This window comes from Epinephelus moara, chromosome 11, assembly GCF_006386435.1.
Source record: "Epinephelus moara isolate mb chromosome 11, YSFRI_EMoa_1.0, whole genome shotgun sequence".
In the NCBI taxonomy this organism is placed as follows: domain Eukaryota; kingdom Metazoa; phylum Chordata; class Actinopteri; order Perciformes; family Serranidae; genus Epinephelus; species Epinephelus moara.
The window spans coordinates 29,733,681-29,750,496 of NC_065516.1; positions in this window are offsets into that span (position 1 = coordinate 29,733,681).

Here is a 16,816-nt window from a genome sequence, read left to right on the forward strand (position 1 = left end):
TTTAACGTTATCTCCGTTATTAGAACCAAACGACAGCCGTTGCTGTTTCGGAACTGAAGGACCAGCGTTCTAAAAGTAACGGAAGTAACTGATGTCTTGTTTGAAAATGTACTTAAGTATTTGATTACTCAAACAGCAAACTAACGTGTTAGGTTACTCGTTACTGCAAAACATAATCAAAGTACTCAACTCTGGTGACGACTGACAAGACAAAATCAGTCAACACTGAGTTTTAGTTTCACACTGAACACAAACAACAGTCTCCTGGGTCAAAGTTCTGCACTTGTTGGATTCGTCCACCTTCATTCCCACCCACACTAAGCGGACTTCCACGCTCTTTAAACTACGTCCATTGATGCAAATGTTTTACACTGGAGTTAGTTGAAAGCCTGGTACGTCACATACAGATGCTATGCACACTGTGCATCCATATCTGATGCCAAGGGAAACTACCCCGGCGGTGTGTTCTGATGCCCTTGGAGAGAGACCAGGCTGCAAAAGGTGTTTCAACCCTCAACCGTGACACCAGTTGACAGGAGTAGTGCCTTCCAACTACCCTCTGCTGCCAGAACCTTTACAGTTCTTCCATACATTCATTATTACTGCAATTAAGAGATGAAGGTTTGTGGAAAATCATCAACTATAACATATAGATTGTCCGCTCTTTCGAAAAGTCAACAGTGACCACTGCTGGTGCCAAAGTGCCTGAATTCCTCCCTGATTACCTCTTCTGAAGTTGTGTTTTAATTCATGTGGAGATGGAAAAAAAATGTCTGTTATCCATGTAGATCTTTGTCGGAGCCTCTTTGGTCATTTGTTATTCATTCATTTAGTGCTGACATGGAAGTCAGTGATGTGGAGAGAATGAAACAAGGACAGGCTTGTGTGTGTGTTTCAATCTGGACTCAAGACCTGAGTCGAGATGGCAGAGAATTGGCAGATGGATTTCTCTGCCACGCTCCATTTACTCCATTTTGCTCTGTTCTCTTACTGTGCGTCATTCCAGGTGATGTAAACTGGCACGTTTCCCCCAGTTGACAAGAAGTGGGCATGCAGCTGGATGTAGATGATGGTGACTCCATGCCTTTGAGAGTAAATGTCATGATTTCATTCTGTTGAGGACGATGAAATTTAGAAAAAGCACATAATTCTTTATAAACTGTGACCACATTTGCTTTAAACTGACTCAAGGATTAAACCGAGTCGGCTGTGTGAAGCTCTCTGTCTTTGTCACTCCAGATCAATCAATTTATGTTCAATACAGTCCGGACAGTTATTTTGTGTTGAAGCCTGATAAGCTATTGTTAGGTTATACATCCGTTTATGAATTTCCTAGCAAGATTTTTGACAAGGTTCAGGTGGGAGGTGCAGAACAACAAGCTTTCCCACAAGACATAGCAATCCTCATGGCTGCATTGCATTCTGGTCTTTCAAGGCAACCCTGTATCCTATGAATTATGATAACATGAAATATGCATTAGTGATTAAATTTGCATGGCAACATGGGGTAGCAATGTAAAAAATAATGTAGTACTTCCTTAACCTCACTCCCACAGTCCTTTCAGATAAGCACAAGTACCACTTTACCATCATGTTCAAAATGTGTTCAATTAAACTGATTCTGAAGTGGATGTTATTTAATACCATTAAGTGTATAAAGAGGGTACTGTTAGAAAAATGTCACTCTAGGGAGGGCCAGAGCCAATATGTTGGTCAGTCCACCACTTGCAGTTCAGGCTGATGTATCTCAGCAACTATGGGATGCATTGAAATTTTCATTGTGGCGTATCCCCATATCTACTATGGATCAGCCTTAAGTTTAGTGCCGATATCCACGGCTCCTAAACAGTGATTCCCAATGACTTTGGTGATCTCCTGACGTTTCCTCTAGCTCAACCATGAGGTGACATTTGTGTTTTTGAATACAGTGTTGAGTAGTATGATTGCATGTGAGTCAAAAAAAGAGTTGCATGAAACCTTTTGTGTTTCAATCATGGTGAATCCAAACACAGAACACAGACTCAGGAAGAAAGTGGTAAGCGGGCAGGCAGGGATCCACGGTGGTAGACTCAACGATCTAGCAAGGACTAAAGAGGAGAGCCAGTGTTTTATACTGCAGAGTTGATTACTGGGTGGTTCTCAGGTGAGAGCAGGTGAGTTAAATGAATGTAATGGCTTTTGTCGCTTCATAAGGAACTATATTAAGTCTGTTGACCGTCCTCAAGTGACGTGCTAAAGACTGTAAGTTTGAAAATGATATATATAAATAAGTATAGTGAGCTTATCAGACCTCTGTAGCCCACTTCTCATCTCTGCTTGACGCTAGCGGCTTAAAGTGATAGTTCAGGTTTTTGGACATGAAGTTGTGTGAAACGCTGACCATCTGTAGCTCTGATGTGACGGTGTCACTACTCTCAACGAGCCTCTTGCTTTGAGAAATCGCCCGTAGCTTACCGGAGAAAAAGTAGTTCTGAAGATGTACGGGGGACACGTAACCAAAAGGTTTTAAGCTACAAAAAAGTATGCATGTGTTTTGTTAGACTATTTCAATAATTTTAAAACATCCCCGCATTACGTCAGACCTTGCTATCAATTGGGACTATTTTCTGGCCAGTATCACTCCGCCGTGCAGGCCCGCAAGACAGCACGGCAACAGAAATCAATAAGACAGTTCATCACCACGCCGTGCAGGTGCGCAGGATAGCAACGGCTAACGAAAACTTCATCGGCTGTTTCCAACAGAGAACCAGTAGGCTATTATTAGTGAGGAAAAAGATGTACTAGCCCTATATATACCTACTACTACAGCGCAAACACCGGCTCAGGCTCACGACACACCCTCGTCAGCTGCTGTAGGTAAACAGAGGAATACCAAAATGGTGTGAACTTGTGATTTCCCCAGCTGTGGGAATAAAAACATCGCCAGCTCCCAATTCCATCGGTTTCCTGTTACAGATGTAACCTGTAGGCAACTATTAGTGGCTAGCATAATACACCGAAATGCTGCGACCAAAGTGTCTGTGGTTGAGTTGCATTGTGGGTAATGTAGGTGGCTGGGTTAGACAAGGAAGAAGAATAAATGGAATAAAAAAGATGGCATATCTGATTCTGCAGGATAGATTTTGATGCTTTTTTTCAAAAATACTGCCCGTCATGAGTTCAATAGTGTTATTGTATAGAGTGTGCCAGTAAACCCGGAATTCCGTTAGCGCTTTTAGCACTTCCGGTTCTCTCGTCTAAAAGTCAGTAGGTTTTTTGAATAGGATTTTGGTAAAATGCCTCAAATAAGGTCTGTGGTTAACAAAAGCTTAAGCGAGTTTCAGGTTTTGTTCTACGACATAAAGCACGTCAGTAAATATGCTACTTGTGAATTTTGAAGCTTTTACGTGTCGTAAAAAAGGCGGTTGCTAACAAGTTGCTCAATACGACTACAAACCCTGTCGGGGACATTAAACGTCATCACCCCCGAACAGGCGAGAGTGCTGGCAGTCCGCCATTACAGCTTCTTATTTAGCTTAAACAGTCCGATTTCCCCATTATACAATGTTTTTAAAACGTCGAGAGTCATGCGACCGTGGAGTAGTTATGTAGTCCGTTAAAGAGTCATGCGACCGTGGAGTAGTTATGTAGTCCGTTAAAGCCTAACGTTAGCTTTTTACTTCTGGTGATCGCATTTAAGCTTCAAATGTGGTATGAAAGGTGTTCATATGTGAAGATTATCTCACTGAACAAAACCTGTAAGTATCATAAACTTGTGTTAGCCACAGAGCTTATTTTCTGACATTATCCAAAACGCAATGCAAAAATCACATTCACTTTCTCTTCCGGGAACCAGAGTGATGCTAAACTTCTGGGTTTTGACGTCAGCCCTGGCACACTCTATAGGAGTGCAATTCTTAATTGGTGGTGTACTCTTTGTAACTAACTCTGTGATGTTGAGGTGTGGTAGTTTATCTCATATTGGAAAAAAAAATACCATAGATCAGCCTCATGCCAGTTCTTATGTCCCTTACAAGCCAAAGCGACATCAAAGAACTAGTGGCGAAAAGACTACAGCCAACTAGCATGTGCGTTCTGCAGGATGGGTTCAAAATGCTAGTTAACCAGTTAGCATGTTAACATTACAGCCCGATATTAAAAGAACAATTAACACACGCCTTCAAACAATAACACAAACAGTTATGAACCGTTTCTGCTAAAGAACTCAATGGCTAGTGTCTATCTCATGCTCTCTTGACTTTAGCCATTTGTTTACTTTCCTCACTTCTGTTTCTTTTTCCATGCACTGAGCTGAACTGCCTATCAGAGTGATTTCTCCCACCAATTGCCTACTGTCAAATTGGCCAATAAAAAAAGACTACAAGGGCCGCCAAGTGCCAGCGATGCAGGACGGGACATACCTAAAAAACCAGGACGACAGGCGCTTACCGACAGTCACATTGACCGACAACACTGAATGATGGCGGACAGTCAGCTTGGTGTGTCAGGGCCCTTATTTGTGTGTTTGTTTTCCTCTGAAACACTGAAAAACAACAGACACACAAATATACTGCATAAGTATCCAAGTACCCCCGTGATGGAAATCACTGTGCCTTTACTACTGTTGCCTCGAGTCACAGCTGCTGTCATTGTTAAACACGACTGTGACCTTTCCTTAACCTTTTTAATTTTAATTACTTTACCTTGATCTTAATCACGGAAGTTGTACTTTAGTACACATGTTTTGATAACACTAAACAGTTGCATATGAATGTAGTTAATAGACAATAAGGTTACAGTACAGGCTACAGTACAGAAGTATTTCAATGTAAATTAGTTTTATGGTCTTTGTCTGACCCGCTCTCCACACAGGAGGTCCTTCAGGTGGATTTTTTCCTTTAAGATATCAAGTTGCATCCTCTTTTCCCCCAATCCATGCCCCAGCTGTCTGTCTGACAAACATCCTTAATTGTCCTCTCCCTCTTATATACAATGTTGTCTAGACTGCAGTTTAGTTATGGATAATGACAGGGTCTCACCTGGAACTTGTGATCTCATTGTGCTCCTAAGAGTTGGTTATTTTTTCAAGTTAAATCAAGCTGATTCTATTGAAGTGGAGAGGCAGACACAGGATCATAGTGGATACATCTGTAGAGTTTGTTTTCTAAAAAAGAAAATTTAATTGAGTTCCTCTCTATGCCTGCATTTTGTATGTGTGTGTGTTATTCCTTTCATCACACAGCAAGGCTCTGAGACCAGCGCTGGTTTGTACATTGCCTGCAGAAGACGACCCCCAGGTTTTGTTTTCTTTACTGATTGCAACAGTTAGAGCAGGAGCGCTGATTTAAATTCCCACAGAGAGGACGTATGGTGAGTGTCAGGTCTCAGTCTGGAGCCTAAAACTAGTGGAAATACTGATCACAGACAAGTTTCTCACAAGTTATTTCACACTAGATAATTGCATCTGCATTTCCTATTCAATTACCAGTTTGTGCCACGGCAGACGAAACCGTCTCCAAGTATGAGTCAACAATATGGAAATTGTGTGATTACGGAGCCCTTAATCATACAAAACAGTGTCTGCAATTATTCCTGGGGAAAATATGCGAGAAATGGACTGTGGCCTCCTGCTGCTCCGGTTCTCCTGCACAACCAAGACGTCAGCTCCACTGGAGGAAACCGGGACTTTAATTGCAGGCAGGCCTGTGTTTACTTAGCAGTGACACCGGCAGCCGCTGAACCTGTGTTTATTTTCGACTTCGGGTGACTTTAGAGGAGAATAAATCATCCTTGTGCCGCCACATCATAAAAACCATTCAAAAGAGATGTCAAGTTGAAAGGGACCTGCATTCTGAGGAGAAGTAAACCTTTTTTGCACCTTTTTTTTTGTGCAGCTGCGTCTTTGAAGAGCGAAGGCATTAAGCCCTTTTGCTAATGCATTAGCACATAATTGTTTTCTTCTCTTTTCAGAATGTAAAGTATCCACCCTCGTGCATTAATTGTGAACATTCAGGAATCTCAAAATGATAATACTTGGCGCCAGGCTATTTTCCACTTTAGTGCCTCATTATACGCTGGAATACTCTATGATGGCCTGTTATATGGAGTCAGACGGAGAGAGCCAGGCAGAGAAAGATTTCTGTTACCATGAGGACGACTATATTTCAGGTCCTCTGTGTCCTACAGAGGGGGGACTCGCGGGACTTGCTCACAGTGTGAAGTGCTCCCAGGGGTACGTGGGATAGCCGAGAGGGGAAATGTAATAACTCAATGACGAGGAGAGGCTGCCAATTACAGTCAGCTCGGGATAGAGGAGTGGGATCAGACACATTGAAAACGGCTGCATTTCTAGACTCCCCAGGGAAGGCTCTCCATCAGTGGGCTGCCAGTCCACTGGAAATATGAGCAGCAATGTGGGAATCCAAACAATATCGTAATTGTGAGCGATAACAGCGCGCTAAAGAATATATCTAAACACGAGTATCAACGGTAATGTTGTTTTAAGATTAAATGTACACTCATGCCTGGGATCTCCTCGCTCTCTTGGCACTTTGGTTGCACTTGTACAATGTTTGGATTGTCCCGCCGACTATTTCTTCTAATAACATAAATGGAATGACCCAAAGGCTCGACATTCCTCACTCTGCAGATAAGCAGCTTAACATGAGACAAGCTAAACAAACGCAGCACGGCTTGTAAATAAGTGTGTGTTACTTTATTTTGTATTTTTTGCCTGTATTACACCTTTTTTGGAGAGTCAGTGATTGTATTGTTTTGGGGCAGGAACCAAAGGTCATGGGTCACTGTCCCCAGCAGGTCACACAAAGAAACAAGCGTCAGCAGTCACTTGACCCAGCAACATGTGTACTGGAGAAGTTCACAGCCATCACTCCCAGTAGGCACAGTGAATAAGATTGCTGTGTATGAAATGCAGCTCATTGCAGTCAGTCAGTCAAAGGTGATTTCAAGTTGAAAATTAAGACAATCTGCAGCCTGAGGGGAGCAGTAAACTATTTCAATGAACAATAGAGACACTGTGGAGCATGAAATGATAGGTTACATCATGGATTTGTGTTAGAGTTGAGTGACAAGCTCTAAGCATTTAACAATTGTGGGAATTGAACTGCACAGCTCAAACAGTACACTGTGCTTTGCATCTTTTTAGAGAGGTCTGGATTAGTTGAGAAATGGTGGGTGTTATATATGAGACTAGGTCAAAACATAGAATGTGGCCAGACCATATATGAAATGCTAGGGGACTTTAATTTGAATTAAGGGCTTTTAATGTGAAACAGGAAGTGGCCTGCAGTCACAGACTTTTGTTTGTCTTGATTTTCGCTCACGGAGCTGACCCCATTGTTGCGGTCCAGCCCAAAGTTCATGTTAATTCCATGTTAAAATGAAGAACAGTACACGTTGACACAATCACACAGCAGAGGGGAGCTGCTTTCTCTGGAGCTGTACCCACTGGTCATCTAACACAACCCTCCCCTCTTCAGCTCTGAATGCAAGTTTTGCAGAGGACAATAGTTTGTTAAACATTCTATCAGCGCCGATTACCAAAAGCAGAATTTGGCATTGAGGCAGCACCTGTTCAGACATTTGAACACGTGGTAGTCCATCCCAGTCTCACTCCGAAGTTGTTGAAAACTGCCGCTTGGTCAGTGATTTTAAGCAATAGCTGTCCTTTCACGTCGTCATGATACGTAGCTGGTTATTGTTTAACGGTGCCCAGTGGCGTTAGGACGAAACACGGCAGGCCAGTAACAAAAGTTAAGGCAGGGGAGGTCAAGTAGTGCAGGTGGGAAGGATGGTGGATGGTAGGGTGACCATATTTTGATTTCCAAAAAAGAGGACACTCGGCCCGGCCATGAGATAGCCTACTTAAATGATACTCGCAGTTTACTCAAAGATGCCTTATAATTTTTATATATTTAAAATTTATATGTATGGATAGAAAATTCAGTTAAATTACAAAATAATATCTCTCAAAGACAGAAATTCAGATAGGCCCCTATAGATAGGGGACACATACACACACTAGAGTGTGGCGATCCGAGCCCGACAGTAGGTCTACCTGACGGGTCGGCCGGGTTCGGTCAAAAATGTACAAATTGTATTCGGGCTCGGGTCGGATTCGGTCAACTTTCAGTGAAAATGTAGTGTAAAAATAAATAAAATCCTATTGTCTGTCCTGTTTATTGCTTGGGAACTGTTATTTACGTGACAACACCTGAACAGAACACACACACTGGCTGTTTGTTTCTACCTCTCCCCTCGCTGGAACGCTCAGACCTCCCGCTGCCCGCCTCCACCTTGATTACACGCTGAAAATTAAATAAAAGAGGGAGACAGGTTTTTCCTATTTTATCTTATTTTGTTATATTTCTCCCTCTCCCCTCGCTGGAAGCCTCGGACCTCCCGCCGCCTGCTCCCGTCTCAAACACGAAGGTCTCCCTCTCCGCGGAGCACCCGCGGCGCATGCCTGTGTGACACAAACTCAGTGCTTTAGTCATTAAATAATGTCGGGCTCGGTGCGATTTCGGACATAACAAAACAGAATGACTGTCGGGTTCGGACGGGTTCGGGTACTTTTCTCTCGGACTCGGACGGGTTCAGACAGAAATGTGCAGCCCATGACGCACTCTAACACACACACACACACACACACACACACAAGGAAAACCGAACAATATCATCAATTTCTAAACAACCCCCGGATGCCCCGGACAGGACGTGAAAAGTGTCCGGGCAAAAGATGACGTTTGGTCTGCCTAGTGGATGGGTCTGGCAACCTATGACTTTCACCTGGGAGGCCAGTGTTTGCTTCCCATAAGATTGTAAAGCCAAACCCTGTTTTTTTTTTCCTTAACCCAACCACATGCGAGTGTTGGCAAAACGTTACCATGTGCATTTGTTGCTGACGGAAAGTCAGTTCGTATGCATGCATGACTTTTGCGTGTTACTCATGTATATTTCAGGTCCAACTTTACTTGGAAATTGGATTTCTGAGACTTCAAGTCCCATCCATTTATTTTTAAGTTATTTCCATTATAGGTCGCATATGCATGTTTTTTATGAGTATGTGGGGCGGCAGTAGCTCAGTCTGTGGGGACTTGGCTTGGGGTCGCAGGCTCAGGTCCACAAATGGACCAAGTATGGGCACATCTCAGTGTATGTATGTGTGTGTGTGTGTGTGCTGAACATATATAACAACAGAATTGTAAAAATGAATTTCCCCAAGGCCACAACAAGCACATTTTAATTATTATTCACAAATTTCTGGCCCCTGGTGTTATTTTATGCGTGTGCATAACTGTGCAAATTGAGTTGCAAAAATAAAAACAAGCCAGTGTTGGTAATCATTCATATTACCATTCATAGGGCCTAAAGCACTTTGTAAAATCTGGGCCTAAATATCTCACTCATATGAACAGGGCTGAAACATCAGCTAATTGTTTTCTTGATTAATCAATTAAAAATATGTGAAGTAGTGCTTACTGTGCTTCATATGCAGATGTCCCTGTGTGTGAGGAGCTCAGCCTGACGTGCGTCTGTGTGGTGATGAGCATATTTTTGTCTTATGGCGACAGGCTTGCTGACAAAGTGAGTCAGTGCCAGGATATCCAGATGACCCACTGTGGCAGCAGATTCTTTGGGAGGCCCGTTCTGAGGATTAGGAGGCGCTGGGCTCTGAACCCGTGACCTCTGCTGTTTGTTTACCTTTTCCTGCTTTAGGTCACTGTGGGCTTTTCTCATTTGTCTATTGTGTGCCTCCTCATCTCCGCTCTCTTCCGTCCTGCTGCCTGTGACCTGGAAATCGATCTCGGCGTGCCATCTTGAAGGATGTCTCAACTCCTAAAGTGCATCCCGAGGAGAGAGGAGGCTTTGTGGCATCGGTGACGTATCAAAGAGATGAGACACACAGCTGCCACGTGTCACATTTAATTGACGCTGCTTTCAAATGATGGCTAAGAGCACAGATGTCTCATTTTGTTAAATGCCTGTTGCCTCGACCTCTGTCCTCGTGTCTCTTCCGCGCCTCCTCCACTTGCATCTCAGGTGAGAGGTACTAAAGGCCTTTGCACACTGAGTCCATTTTTTTTCGTCAATCACTTTGGCACAGTCCAAAACTTTCGTCCGTCATAAAAAACTTTGGAACAGGTTCAATTTTCTGCATTTTTCGCATCCGTCAGCGCCTTTAGAGACGTTTGACCAAGAATCAGTGAAGAAAATGTGGCGGCAGGACACAGCTGCGACAAGACAGAGGAGCGGGGCACATTTGAATCATTTAATAGCTTATGTTCAACACCATAGAACAATAAAACACATTGGAATCAATGTGTAAGGTGCGTAACGATTCTTTTAAGATGACGGGTTAAAAAAACACATCTGAAACGGACTCAATGTGCAAAGGCCTTAAGATGCAAGGACAGAAGGCGAGGATAGGAAATGAAGATGTACATGTGACTTACTGCTTTACCTTGTATCGACATCCCACGTTTCATTTGGATCTGTTTATTTCAGTGTGCTATGTGTGTGTGTGGATGTATAGAAAGGATTGAGGGAGACACACAGATGGTAAGACTGGGCGACATTTTGGATCCACGATTCCAACTTGATTGTGTGAATAAAGTTGGATTTGTGGGACTTTGAATCCGATCCATTCATTTTTAGGCTCTTTCCATTAAACCTCCACATCTAACACAAACTACATGGAAAAATGTTTAAGGTTTCTTTTTCTTGTCAACATGAGAACTAGTTCAGTCTTGCACGAACACACCCAGAAGCTAAATCGCTGGACGTTCATTACTGCCACACCACTGTGGACAAAGCAGTGCCCGTTATATCTACCTCTAACTGTATTTCAGAAATGCTTGCTCATTCACCACTAATTAACTCCTCCATGCAGCGCAGAGGAGTGCAGAGCAGAACGGTTCTAACTGTCTCAGTGTGGAGTAAACAAGACCCCGGCGGGAAAAGGGTCTTGTCTTGTCTGGCTAGCTGGCCCATTTTAATAAATCGATGCGCTAATCATCGGACGTGCACCGAGTGCCCTGGCTGCGCTTCCAGTCCCTCTCCCTTTGAGGTTAATTTAATTAGGTTCCAATGCTGAAAAGCCCCTGACATGCACACAGAAGTGCAAGGTGTAATTGATTTTTTTCCTCCGCCTGATATTCTCTGCTTTTAGGTGGAAACAGTGTACAGGGTGAAGGGAATTTAATGACAAAAACAGTCAACAAAGAGCCCATTTCTGTGGCTTAGGGGAAGTTTAGCTTATGATACAGCCGAGGTGTAATGAAGGGAGATTAATCCTTAACAAATAGGTTGATATTTACAAGGCACTACTTGTGCATTGATTTTTTTGTGTGTATTTTTTCCCTAATTTGGCACTGCATTGTTAAGAAAGTTTTTTTTTAAGTGCTTTCAGTGTCAGACGACTGTGACATTTTGTTCTCACATCGCCAAAATAACTAAAGGAGAAATGCAGTTGAACATGCACAGCTGTATAAATGGAAAACAGTGTTGTCGCCATAGAAACTTGTGGTATATTTTGGCATTTCAAATGACAGAATATATCAGGTTTAAAATGTGTCTGTTTGCTCAGTCTTGGTGGCTGCTGTTCATTACTGTCTGGCAAGCCACCAGCTAGCTGGGAGATCTTTGAATACTAGTGACTAACACATACAGGTGAGTAACACGGACCAATTTGTCTAAAAAAAAAACAAACCCAAACCCTGCTGCTTCAAACCACAAAATGAGGAAGCATTCATCATTTGGCCTTGTGAAAGTAATTTGAAAAATGAGAAGCGAAATGTCACGTCCTTCAAAATGTTCATTCTAATTTATTCATAATGTCAATTGCTTTTATTTTGACACAGCCAAATAACACAGTTCCTTGATCTATGGTAGCCAGAACTTCAGAAAATGGAAGCTTGCTAAACCAGCCCCAACGTTTGTCCTGTTCGTCTCAGCAAGCTTTGGATAGGTTGTGGACGTGGGGCTGTCGCAAGAGCAACATAAGTTCACCCTAACCAAAACCAAAAATACTTCACAATAATAGAGCTTAAGTGTAAGAAATGAATTAAACAGTGTAGTTGTCTGCTCTAACATAAGCTGTAAATGTTACCCACAGTGGTACTGCAACACAGCCTTATTTCCCTGGCTGAGAGCATTTCATCCTGCATTATTTTATAAGGTTATATTTTGTGGGGAAAAAAAAGACTTGGAACTTGTCCTGGATGCTACTTTAGCTTACCAGCACCTAAGTTAAATATTAGCATCTCTGTTCTGCTCTATTGGATATTTGCACTCCAGTAACTCCAGCCAAACTCAGAGCTGATGTAGTGTTACCTTTGTAAACACCCTATCACAGGGTTTTGTTTTAAACACGTCAGCAGGAAACATTACAAAATAAACTCTTCAAGCTACTGTAGGGCTCCTTCCCACCTGCCTCATTTGGTCCGGACTTTTGGATTTGTCACTTTAATCCGAATCAATGTTACAGGTACAAAACCTGAGCTTAGGTCTGGACCGGAGCACGGTCTGGACCAAACAGCTGAATATTGTTCCGACGAAAAGAGGTGGTCTAGGTCTGGATCAAACTGAACCATGGTAGTTTCTGGTGTGAAGTTTTTTGGGGGATGGCTCATACTTTTGGGCCAATTACAGAAGGTTTTGGTGGGCTAACGCCAAGCGATTTCTGCCAGGTATCTGTCTGTCTGCAGCTACTCTCACAAACTACTGGACCAATTAGCCTCATATTTTGTGTGCATATGTATGACTGTGTGTTCAAATATCTCTTCAGGTTGCGGTGATTCATTGTTGCTGAAAAACCTCTTTTATTGTCTGTTCTGTACTGTCATTGACTGCTGAATCCTGACTTCTATTAACCTGTCTAAGGGCCGTAAGTCCCTCAGAAATTGGCTCAACTAAAAACAACAAGAATTACTAGGTGTTGAGGGCCACATTTTGGCATCTGTCATGGCTCAAATCCTGGCATCCACAGAGAAGTTTGGTCTCATTTTGAACCGGAGCATCTGCAGATTAATGCCACACCATACCATAGCTGTGTTTATTGTTGTTATTCCTACTTTGTTGTGTTGATTCCATTAAAAGTCCAGTTATGAGCGCATGAAGTAAAGATTTCTGGCTTTGTTTTAGTCATTAAAATACATTTGTCCTTATAATTATATTGCGTCTATGTTTCACATACAGTTCTTGTTATTCGAAAAATTCGATCTGCTCCACACAATGCACCGCGACTCTGTCAAAAATGTACTTTGATTCACTTCTGACACATGTTGTTGTGCATTTCCTGAAATTACAAGTTCTTTGGCACTCTACTAAGTGTGCTTTTCTAGGTGTTGATGTGTTTGGATCAGTACACCTGGGCAAAATCAGACTGTGAGTCAGTATCGGTCTGTATACCATGTCTTCAGAGGCCGTTTGTATTTAATACTGGATCGGCTTTCACCCACCTGTGTCTGTCAGACTGAAGCACAACCCCACTCCTTCAGCTTTCCCCTGACTGTACAGCCCTCAACATTTTGTTCAGAACTGGAAAAAGTACTAAGTCTACAGTCCATCTGAGGCATGTCCGCCCTCATGCACACACTTGCACACACACACAAAACTGAGATGTGGAAGGCTCCAGCAGATCCTCCGGCCTGTTCGGCTCTCATCTGGACAAATCCCTGGAAGCCATGGCCCGGGCTCAGTGAAGGCCCTCACTGTGCCAGCTCTGACATTCAAGCCGCTTTCTCTCATTCCACCATCAGCGCTGCATTCAAGGGACCAGGAAATCCATCAGCTCACAATACAGTAAAAATTATATGTATTTCACTTGACATCCGGTATCCACATGCCAACAATTGCTGGGTGCTTAAGCTTCTTCTTCCTCCCCCAAAGACATACAGCAGTGTGGAATGTGTCTCTGTAGTACGCCAAACACACTATTTGTCCTCTAAAATAACTCTCCCTCCTCTCCATGCTTGGATGGTGAGGTGCGTGGTGCAGCCGCAGCGCCGAGGGAACGAACATCCAGCCTGTCAGCGTAAACGGGTTCTCAGTTTAACAGGCAGCAGCACACACTGCAACCTTTCCCCCGGGAGGAGAGAAAGAATGAGAGTGAAGAAGAGGGTTCTGGCTCGTTATCATTTTGTCTCCTGCTTCGAGCCAGGATGACTGACTCCGGCCCAGACAGAGCCAGGTTTATGTACAGTATAATGTGCATGTCCCTCAGTGTTCCTGACTGTGAGAGGGCACAAGCTGCACGTAAATGTAGGATTTTTCTCCACTGATGCTGATGAGGTTGTGCTGAAATCCTTGGGTCAGGGTTGCACTCATTGTACACTGGTTATTTTATGTCAGAGAGCCTCTCCGAACCTTTAAACTCATCATTTATTTAAGGACTTCTTGTTTGCCTTGTCAAGCTGCGGCCTTGCTTCTGGTGCCAGCATGTGCCCCAGTCTACATTTTTGCATCTCACAAGGCTAACCTGTATTAATATTTCAAATCAGGAAAGCAAACAGGCCCCAGTCCATTCTTTGATTGGCAGGTGAGGTGATGCAGCATTGAGAGATTATTGATGCATTGTTATGGGGTTAGATTTGGGCTGCTGCAAAATAGAAAAACGGAATAAAAGCAGCAAACATTTGTCCATCAATTTTGCAGAGTTTAATTGAATAACTCTTCTTTGGGTTGTGAAGCTCCGGGCTGCTTCCAAGTGGCACAGATGTCCCATGAATAAAACATGGACTCTGTGAGCAAATATTAGCACTTGCAGTTATGATTATTTTCTTGTTAGTGTTTGGCAATGTCAAACATGCGCTTTTGGTGTTGCTGTGCGATTGTGATTATAATTGGCCACGTTGAAAACACACAAGCTGTGACACATGACTTAAACGGAGGAGATAGAAGCAATCCATTAAGATTTGCATGTTATTTTTGAAAAGATTATCTTTATTTATTCCTCTCCTGGATCACATTCACAGTCAGTGTTATTTTGTAATCACATCCAAATCAGTCCACGCTAATTCCATCCACTTGTACCGCATCTGTGCAGGCAGGAATCAAAATGAGATGCCAAATGTCAAAATGAGTATGCATGAGCACAGCGCCATGTAAGTCTGTAAGCATCTAAGATTTCTGAAAGGTTGCAACAACTCTCGGGTCATTTCCTTTATCCTTCCTACCTACTGCAGTCTACACCGTCAGTCAGGTTAAGTAATCTCACAGATCAACTTGAGCTGACTGAGGTATGGCTATGCATCTTAACGCTGCAGTCTAAACTTTTAGATCCTGTCACAGCTTGCAGGTGAGATAACAATACAGTGAGAACGCTATCAGAGGTTACTGTCATAACAGTATTCAAGGAAGGGAGGAGTTATTGCTGTTCCTCTTACCTTTGCAGTGACAACACCTCCAAGGATGAAATTACAGAGTTATTACCTTGGATCCTTTACATTTTTAATTCAATAACTGCATAGCTTGATGCACCTAGAATCAGTAGGCGATTCCACGAGGGTGGACGACCTGGCATCCCTTTCCATTTCTCAGCTCCAGGACCAGATGCCGTCCTATCCAGACCCAGACCTATGACGAATAAATTATTCCTATAACTAATAAATTATTGAGAATGATTAAATTTTAACAGAGTGTTTCCATTTTACCTGGTGCAGCATTTGTAGCACTGGTTTAGTGACAAGGAAACTCACAGACCAATTCTATAAATCATCTTATGTGATACTACCCTGCCCATCAAATCTGTCCATTCCAGTAAGCATCACGACTCAGATGATTGAGACACATACACACACACGGGAGGGACGGGACGAGTTGGAGGTATAAGAGATACATCCATCCATCCATCCATTTTCTTATCCGGGGCCAGGTTGTAGGGGCAGCAGGCCAAGCAAAGCACCCCAGACGTCCCTCTCCCCAGCAACACTTTCCAGCTCCTCCTGGGGGACCCCAAGGTGTTCCCAGGCCAGATGAGATGTGTAATCCCTCAAGTGTGTTCTGGGTCTGCCCCGGGGCCTCCTACCAGTTGAATGTGCCCAGAACATCTGGGAGGGAGGTGCCCAGGAGGATCCTAATCAGATGCCCGAACCACCTCATCTTATCCCTTTCAATGAGGAGAAGGAGCAGCAGCTCTACTCCGAGTTCCCTCCGGATGTCCGAACTCCTCACCCTATCTCTAAGGCTGAGCCCAGACACCCCACGGAGGAAACTCAATTCAGCCGCTTGTATCCGTGATCTCATTCTTTCAGTCACTACCCAGAGCTCATGACCATAGGTGAGGGTTGGGACGTAGATGGACCAGTAAATCAAAAGCTTTGCCCTCTGGCTCAGCTCCCTCTTCACCATGACGGTCTGGCATAGCGCCCGCATAACTGCAGAAGTCACATCAAACCGCCGATCCATCTCTACTCCATTCTCCCCTCACTCTTGAAGAAGACCCGAGATACTTCCTTGCTTGAGGCAGAAACTCTCTCCCAACCCAATAGATGATGGTGCTTTCTAAAAGAGTGAAAAGTGGTCAAAATTTTATACCAGAATGGACGCTGTTGCATGTTCATTCTTCTCACGAGAGGCTCAAAACCAGGATGTCTTATCATATCTTCCAAGACTGCGGCGATTATTAAAACTGGCAATGTGAGTCGACACTACTAGACAAAGCACAGAGCGTCTTTTGAACAAACATACCCGCTTAAAATCCAACTGAAAGCACAGAAAAGGTGGGCACAACAAACCCCCTACTACCTATAATCACCATTTCAATAATAACAATCTATCAAATGATATTGTGACACTGAAGTTGCTCATAATAATG